This window comes from Polyodon spathula, chromosome 9 (assembly GCF_017654505.1).
Source record: "Polyodon spathula isolate WHYD16114869_AA chromosome 9, ASM1765450v1, whole genome shotgun sequence".
Lineage (NCBI taxonomy): Eukaryota > Metazoa > Chordata > Actinopteri > Acipenseriformes > Polyodontidae > Polyodon > Polyodon spathula.
In genome coordinates, this window is record NC_054542.1 from 15,107,032 (window position 1) to 15,114,806 (window position 7,775).

A 7,775-nucleotide genomic window follows, 5' to 3' on the forward strand; every position below is an offset into this window, starting at 1 on the left:
AAAGTCTTTTGTTCTCTATAGTAAAAGGACAATCCAAAATTAACAATATAAGCTGCTGGAGTAAGTTGAGGAAGTCACCTTGGATAAAGGCATTAGCTAAACTATTAATATTAGTACGGTTTTATTCTTTGATTTTCTTTATTATTACAGTATTTGTCACTACTAGAACTAAATAATAATAATAATAATAGCAATGAGACAGAATAGAAGTAGAACGAACAGTACCTATTTGTGGCATGCTGGCTATATCCTATTTATTGAGGAACACAGTACAAAAATCTTAATCTTGGTTCCTTATTTAAAAAAAAAATAATTAAAAATTGTTGCTTTGCCGTTCTGGTTGCATAGAGCTGTACGAGCCAACATCAGCAGCAGCGTGATTTAGTTTAAAAAATTTTAGTTTAGTCGTAGGCATATTAAGGCCATATAGAGGGATGTAAATAGTTGTGTGTGATTTTATATATATATATAGACACAAACACCACACACAAGGCTGACGGTTTGGACCCGAGACTGTTGCTGCACTCGGTACAATAAGTTACAAGCAAGCGCCATAGATTTAAAATAATCACCGGTACATTTTATTAATCACATTAAAGAAATTTTAAAAAAGCAATGTCAACATGTTACGTGCTAAATCTAAGTCAGTGATAACTATGGAATTTGATTTATTTTATTTTTTCTCTGGGTTGGGAAATAACGTTAACGATTTAATAAAGGTAACAATAAAATAACAAAATGTGAAACTTAGTGAGCAGAGTACAGTAGCTTGTAATTCCAATCTGTAACTGTGTTTAAAAAGTCGTATTCTTCAGTATAAAAGTATATGTTTTGGCTGTCGTGGTGTCAGTTTACCGTTCGTTTCAGTAAGCAGACAGTCACATGACATACCGGCGCGCTGACTGGACAGGATTGCTTGAGTTGTCAGGGGTTCTACACGGGGCAATCCTCGCGGGATTCGGTCACAAGCAATGAGTACGTCACCCTGAAATCACTCCAGCATTACCAATGAAACATATTGATCCCTCTAAACGTGTTTTACCAGGATGATCTTTGAGCGGAATCTCGGTTGGGAAACCGCTACTTCATTAAAGCACAGAACGTTATCTTGTTATAGAATTAAAAAAAAAAAAAAAAAAAAAATCGGATTGCCCGTCGGGCAAGCAGCAAAAAAAAAAAGAAAACCCGTTTTCCGACAGATTTTTTTGGTTGTCCCGAAACGTCGGGCTAGCGATTTTGCGAGCCCTGCATCCCCAAATATATTAAAGGAAATAGCTGAAATGCTACTCATTTTTGGCTGTGGTTTTGTAACTAATAATAAATAAAACGGCAGTTTGTCATGGCATTTACAATGCGCTGGTGCGTAGTGATTTATTCAGTGTGAAGCGGCTCATTGGTATGCAAGCCATGGTAAACGCGCTGTGTGTGTGTGTGTGTGTGTGTAATATATAATATATATACACACACACACACACACACACACACACATACATACATACATATTTAAAAAAGATATTGCTGCTCTAGAAAGAGTGCAAAGAAGAGCGACCAGAATTATTCTGGGCTTAAAAGGCATGTCATATGCAGACAGGCTAAAAGAATTGAATCTGTTCAGTCTTGAACAAAGAAGACTATGTGGCGACCTAATTCAAGCATTCAAAATTCTAAAAGGTATTGACAGTGTCGACCCAAGGGACTTTTTCAGCCTGAAAAAAGAAACAAGGACCAGGGGTCACAAATGGAGTTTAGAAAAAGGGGCATTCAGAACAGAAAATAGGAGACACTTTTTTACACAGAGAATTGTGAGGGTCTGGAATCAACTCCCCAGTAATGTTGTTGAAGCTGACACCCTGGGATCCTTCAAGAAGCTGCTTGATGAGATTTTGGGATCAATAAGCTACTAACAACCAAACGAGCAAGATGGGCCAAATGGCCTCCTCTCGTTTGTAAACTTTCTTATGTTCTTATGTTCATACACACACACATACCACACGCCCTGGGTGTGTTGTGCCTTCAAATCACCCAGGAAGTGTGGTAAGAATTGTCTTGCTGCGGTCTTCAAGAGAAGCTGACCAATAATTTCTGAGGCTGTTTTCACACCGATGCCGGTAACCGGCAATAATTTCCCTAGATTGTAAACCAGCATTAGTTAAAAACCCAACGGTTGTGTCAGCAGAGAGCAGGAAAGATTTTAAATGGTTTTAAATATGTTTCTGAAATCAGAGGGCGTGGTGAGATGTATCCGTTGTGTCGAGTTTAAATATTGCATACTCGCCACTCAGTTTTATGACGCTATTTAGTTTAAATAGTTTCGCTATTTAATAATAAGTAGATACTTCATATACAGTATATTACATGCCGAGTGAGACTTGCGTGGTGATTTCTCAGATGGCTTTTGAATAGTGTTACTGCTTGCCTCAGTTCTCTTTGTTGTGTTCTCTGACTAAATACCACAGTATATTTGCCAATTTTTCTGTAATTTTAAGTACAGAGATGGAAAAAATGCGGTTTCAGTTGTAACAATTATCTAAACACAGTTTAGATAATTGTTATTATTAAGGCGTAGTAACATTAATAGATCTGGTAAGTAAATTGGTCTATGATGTCAGCCGTGCAATAAGAGAATTATTATCGCACGGTCATGTGATCTTGTTTCAAATATACAGGACTGTAAGATCTGTGGAAAACGGTTTTTTATACTCCCGAAGCCCATAACATGGACATAGTTATTGCGCGACAACTAGGAGCTTCAATCTTCGAAGTTATGAGCTCCGTCTGTTCGACATTTAATCTAGTAGCCCCAGCTGCTAATTAGAGAAGTTAAACTCGGTAAATAGGAAAATACACAAGTTATTCGAGAACATTGATAAAGAGCAACAACCTAACTTGCTTAATGAGAATATAAGCTATAAAATGGTATCCATTTTTAAAACGTCTTTCATGTGCACATTCAGAGAACGTATGTCATCACTTGAGCTGTCTGTGTAGTGTAGAAATACATGTACGGTCAATGATAAATTAGACATTACTTACCTACTACACATACTTTTAATGGAATTTAAATATTAAAGCGAGTCAAACTAGAGAAGTTGTCAGTGTACTTGACCATATGCAGGGCTGGCAATGAAACGTGAAACAAGCAATGCAACAACCAGTACCAGCAAAAACCCACGATTGGAAAAAAAGAAAAAAAATAGTGTACATACCAATCAATCCATATCAGAGTGAACTCTAGTGGGTTAGTTTTGATATCTTCGCTTATTTAAAACCACCGTTATCAGAAGCTCCACGATCTTCTAACTTTTCCCATAAACTCTGCTACACTGAGCTGTAAAGCAGCGCCCCAATTAAGCACACCTTTTCATTACGTACACGCCCAAGTTTAACTCTCAACGCGCTGGTTCTTGTTCTCTACCTGTGGTCTACGGCCTCGAACTTTTTAAAAATGCATTTCACATAGCTATGTTAAAATCCGCACAATGTTATCTTGAATATGTGTGGGTGCTACTGCTACCTTATTTAACCAATATATCAAACAAATTATGGTACCACTATCTAACGCAAGCCTGCCGTACATTTTACTTACATTCGTTGACCTTAACATGGCTGGTTTCAGAGCCCAATCCGCAAATTCTGGACTACCATTCTAAAAGTAATTATATTAGACCTAACGGTCTGTGAAACAAGCAGATAAAGTGGCAATACTATGGGTTTTTGTGCAGTTGAACTACACACCTGGTACCAAAATAAAGTTTTCCTCTCAGTTATTCTTAAAGGAGTGGGGCACATAAGTTCAACTGCACTATTTGATACAAAGTAGCATTGGGTTATATCAAATTGGCTACAATTCTTCAGCTATAGTGCGCATAAATATAACCAATCATAACGTGTTTTATGGAACACATATTTTTATGCTCATATAAATACAAGAATAATGCAAGGTTCTGACAGCATAATTACTAGCGATTAGACTGCGTGACCACACAACTTGACCAATGCAATCCTTAACCAACTATTTAGAACAATAATAGAACTCAGAGTCAACAAAGCCCAAAGCAGAGGCCAAGGGTTCCATCAGTATCACTATTTTACTACAACCTTGTAAAGGATGATTTATTTGTTTGTCTAAAATAAATCATTGCAGTTATTTATTTGTTTATTTTTTGAGTGCAGGGCTGTGTGAAGTGTTTCATCAGTAAGCAGTGGTTTTAGAATAGATGTCATTAATTAGTGTCATCTCCTCAGCTGTGCTGTATTAACCATTCCGTTACTGATTAATAACATCTGACACCCATAGAAAACAATGGTAGAGCAGTGTATGGTTGTTGTATAAATAAATATAACAGCCAGAGAAAATGATATCCTGCATCAGTTTTATTACAGCTTTTAACAAAGTGATATGTGTTGAAAACATTTTACTTGTACAAAAGCAGCCAAAGCCTAAATGGCTCACAATGGTTTTATTTGAAACTTTTATTTGTGCTCTCAGAAACAAAACATGTCAGTGTGTGCGCTGAATAGGAAAGCGCTCAGAAACAGAACATGTCTGTGTGTGCGCTGAATAGGAAAGCTCTCAGAAACAGAACATGTCAGTGTGTGGGCTGAACAGGGACCGCTTTAACATGTTCAAGTGCAGACCTGCTACTTAGGTTACAGCTGGGGAAGTGTGCTATTATAGCTTAACAGAGGTTCTATTTTAAAATGAATTTGCTGTGAACATTTATGTGTTTTATTGCTGCTTATAACCCACTGCCCCAACACCTGAAAAGAGTCAATCTTAAAATCCAGAACACAAATTTGTAATAATATAATGTCTACACATGTACATAAACTAGTGATTGTGTTGAAATTGTAAAGAAAGGGTTAAATCCACTGAACTTAATCCAACGTGTTGAGATAAGCAGGCCCAGGACACAATAAGCAATTGAGAGAAATAATGGCAAAGACTCAGCTGCTGGGTATCGTCTTTAAAGTCAGAAGAGGAAATTGCACATGAAACTTGCTTTATTAACCAAAAACTAAATTTCAAAAACTTACAAGATAAAACAATCTTCTCCAAATAACGTACCCAGACCCTTAATTCGGCAAATGGCTTGTCTAACGTTTTTATTATTTTGCTGCTGATTTTTTTTTTTTTTTTTTTTTAACCTGTGTCACTAATGAGGAGTGCAAGGACAAATGGTGAAATTCCACAGAAACTTGTCATTTTTTATTATTTTAAATATCATTACATATATACAATCATTCATACACTACAATAATCACAGAGCAGATTGAAAAAAATATTGATTGTACGCAAATAATATAAACCTTTCATTTTTCTGTCTAATAATTAAAACTACATATGGAGTGCCTTAAATCTGCCTTAAATCTAACACTTAACGCTATTAGTGTTAAATTTTAACACTAATAGTTAAAAGACAAAAAACATGGTCAACAAGCACCCCTTTATTTGGGTCAACTATGGGGCTTGGTATGCTCATGGGACTGGTCTCTTCTGGTTACAGTCCACACAGGATAACCGTAAGTACAGTAGCTTAATGTCCGAAACATTTTGGGTTCAACCTCGAACAGTGACCATATTTACAAGGAAGGCGTATCATACTGGGGTATTAAGTAATGGTAAGCTGGTCACTACTACAGCTACAGAGGAGACCCGTGGCAGAGAAGAGTGCCGCAGAAATGTAGAACCCCAGAGCTCTCATCCTGGAAAGAGAAAATGGGTGCCCCATTTTACAGTGAGGATCCAGGTAAAGGGTGTATTTTAAGGCACCCATTCCCTTTGTTATTTCTTATATTAGACTGCCATCTAGTGTCATAAACTGTAATTAAAAGTTAAAAAAAATAAAACGAAACAGAAACAGTGTACCATTGTTTTAAATTATTTTCAATGTGCTGAAACCCTCCAATAAGAACACTTATTTATTACATGAAAAAGGCTCCATTACTGCTTCATAGATACTTGATACTAAAATGGGAATTTATAATTAATGCCACACTAATAAAAGCTATAGTAGGGTTGTCTTCTACACCCCCTCTCCTCCAATGATTAATGTGCAAACTTAGACCCAGGACAACTTTTAAGTATATGTTAATTATTCATTATCCACATCTGTAATTGCACCTTATTTTGTTTGTTTAAAACATCAAATATGATTTTGTTTTAATCTGCCCTGGATCATGTTGCCTACCCCATATCCTGTGCAAGATTAGAGAAAAAACTGTTTTTTCTTTGTAAATAAAATATGAGTAGTGCATATTGGTAGTGTTAATGTGGTTGTATTGTAAAACAGGTATCACTGCTTCACAGCATTCCAGATTAAGAGATGGGTGCTTACCACTGGCCCATGTTGTCTCCAAGTCTTCCAGCTCTTCTTAATGGGTCTCAGTAAAGACACAGATATGGATCTGAGGTTGCTCCTTGCGGGAGGGTTATCTCAACTGTTTTTTTTACAAGATATGCAAATGCCATGGAGTTTTTCTTGTAATGCCAGAATTCATAGTATTAATATCTGTATCTGTTGGAACAGTGGTATACATATTTAATGTGTTATTTATGAAGAGCAATGGTTATATAGCTTATTTGCGCTATGAAAATTTTTCATATTGGTAATCAGGAACTTTGTTCAGCAAAAGATGCGTTGTGGTTTGTATGACAAACACATAATGTAGCGAATCCATTGTGGTCAGAATGAAGCAGCCCGGGCCCCTTGGTGGTACCACTGAAATGTCTGCTGCATTGTCAGGTCCACCGAATGCTTAACAGATTCTTAAAAACATTGCCATTGGTTTGGTTTACATACATAAATATTGTGTGTATTCTTACCAAATACTCATCAACAGATCTATCCCCAACATCCTGCAGGAGCATATTTAATTTCTAGATGGAATATATAGACAAAGTTAATAGACAGGGTTATCATAGTAAATGCATATCATGCAAAAGCAAACCAGTCGATAAAGGGAACCACAGAATTCACTATGCACTGTTTCAGACCAAATACCTGAATGGTGAGTCACTTTTAATTCCTTATAAATTCCACCACAGTGTTGCTTATTATTTGTTTTTGTAAACAACATGTCAGTGTTTGCTTGGTTTTTATCTGAGGTTTCAAGCTGTTATTTCTTCTATTATAATAATTGAATGGTGACTATTTGTCCCCTACAGAGTGTAAAAAAAAAAAAAAAAAAAAAAGAAATTCAGTATCATTATAGCATTTGATCTGGAACTCTGCATGGCTTCAAGGATCAGTATCATTATATGCATTTCAACCAAACTCTAGAGGTTCTGATAAACCTTATGAACCTGTCTTGGATTGTTACACAGGCTATGGGGTCACAATATCCCATTAGAAGCAAACAAGACATTACAAAGACCATTATCCAGACGCTGGATTTTCCGGGTAGTTACAGGGTTAGCTTAGTGACTGAAGCTCACAGAACAGACAGATATAGCCACCAAGCTGCCCTGCTGGCTGCACAGTCACAAGGATGGCAACTGTTACCCAACTATTACTTTCGATCAAATATTACAAACCTTATCATAAATATATATTATTTAAAACTGTTAACTGCCATGGCATTTGAAAAACTTTTTTTTTTTAAATTTTTTATGAAGGATGAAAAGTTATTCCTAGACAAACATTTTAAGAGTTCTTTAAATGCAAGAAGAGGAGGGGGGGGCAGTCCACTTCTCCACCACTGCTGTTTTACAGGCCTCCCCTGGTCCTGTGCTCACTGGCTGACTTTGTTTGTTGGTCATTCGGTGTGTTCCT

The 7,775-nt window shown here is 36.6% G+C and overlaps 1 protein-coding gene across 1 annotated transcript in view; it reads right to left on the reverse strand.

Moving 5' to 3' along the window:
* Window positions 1–3,335, reverse strand: part of LOC121320424 (FH2 domain-containing protein 1-like) — a 92,119-nt gene extending 88,784 nt beyond the window's left edge. Inside the window, exon 1 of the mRNA XM_041258748.1 lies at window positions 3,207–3,335. The gene's annotated coding sequence lies outside the window, so the exon portion shown is untranslated. The remainder of the gene's footprint in view (window positions 1–3,206) is intronic.
* Window positions 3,336–7,775: the final 4,440 nt, after the last annotated feature.